Source organism: Alligator sinensis, unplaced genomic scaffold, assembly GCF_000455745.1.
Source record: "Alligator sinensis unplaced genomic scaffold, ASM45574v1 scaffold647_2, whole genome shotgun sequence".
Lineage (NCBI taxonomy): Eukaryota > Metazoa > Chordata > Crocodylia > Alligatoridae > Alligator > Alligator sinensis.
Genome location: NW_005841832.1, coordinates 4,530,388 through 4,531,842, shown reverse-complemented (window position 1 = coordinate 4,531,842; position 1,455 = coordinate 4,530,388). Strand labels below are relative to the sequence as shown.

The following is a 1,455-nucleotide window of genomic DNA, read 5'->3' as shown; positions in this document are numbered from 1 at the left end:
ACTCTTTCCTGCCTAGGCAGGGGGTCAGACTTGATGATCTGTTGAGGTCCCTTCCGACCCTAGCATCTATGAAAGCCTAAAAAACAGCTATATCCAACAATTTTCCTTTGCTCCCTGTTTAATTGACAAAGAAGAACTGGGTCAAAATCTTTAATCAAAATTATTTGCTGCAACTCAAAATTATCACAGGAAAATATGTTTTAACAGTATTTTCTGATTACGAAGACAATCTAGAAAAAATATGTAGCTTTGTATAAGTTCAAACTGAGGTAAAGTTTTCCATTTGTTGAACTAAATTCAAACACACCATTTTATGTCAATTCAACATTAATCTGCATCTGTCTCTGGGCACAGATGTCTTATAAGGAGCTTTATACTCTCATTCTTTCCTGTGAGGCAGTGGTTCTCAACCTTTTTAGACTTGAGGCACACCTTGGAAAATGCCACCTTTTATTGCTCACTGTTTTTGGACTTCTGAAAAATAACAGAGCAGTTTTTCTATTGCAAGGAACTCAGAAAGACCATAACTATTGATTTCCATTTTAAATGTCTGGGTTTACCTTGTGAATCATATTTCAAATGTAACAGTACTAATATTGTGTGGCACCCCACAACACCCTTGTAAGAATCTCAAGGCACCCTGACTGAGAATCATTACCATAAGGTCTAGCCACTGATAGAAACTATATCCCACACTGCACTGCAGTCTGACCTCTGACTGATCTGCACAATTAATTCTGGAAGACGTAGTTTGATGAGAGAACCTGGCCAACCGGGAGGAATGCGGACATGAGACACCAATTTACAGAATATTCCTGAAACACTCCTGAGCCCCATGGCTATACACAGTTCATTGTGCAACACACCAACATGGGATGTTTCAGAAATGTTTCACTTCAGTTCTTTCAACCGAATCAGATCTTTTTGTGCACTATTTGCTTAATGAAAAATCTCCAGTGTCTACTTTCTGTCCCAATATGATAAAGGGCAGTGAGGGGCAACAGAATGGGCAGGGGCAGGGCCACCTGTTGGGGCCAGCCATGTAAACACTCCTTTGAAATCCATCATTCATGACGTGCAATTGGCTAGTTTTGAAATAAAAAAAGAAGTGTCAAAATTCTGACATTTCCTGAATGGTAGAAATTTCAGTCTTTGACCAATTTAGCTGAGCTGGGCTCGAATCATATTTGTGCTCATCAAGATGCTTTGGCTTTCTTTAGGCTTTTGCACAAAAATGTACTCTATTTACCGTATGTACTCAAATTGAATTGACCCAGAATTTAAGACAACCTTCCAATAATTAAACTTTATATATGGAAAATGTATCATTTTTAAAATAATTTTCCAGGTATAGAATCTAATTATTGGAGAGCTGTCTTAAATGCAGCCCCCTCCCACTGCTACAGTAGGGAAAATAGTGGCTTGGGGAGTCAGGTGGCCCCCTTATCCCCTGCC

General features: G+C 39.1%; 1 protein-coding gene across 2 annotated transcripts in view; it reads right to left on the bottom strand.

Moving 5' to 3' along the window:
• The window catches only part of DPH5 (diphthamide biosynthesis 5), a 39,928-nt gene that overhangs the window by 36,274 nt on the left and 2,199 nt on the right, over positions 1-1,455 (bottom strand). The gene's annotated exons all lie outside the window — the stretch shown is intronic.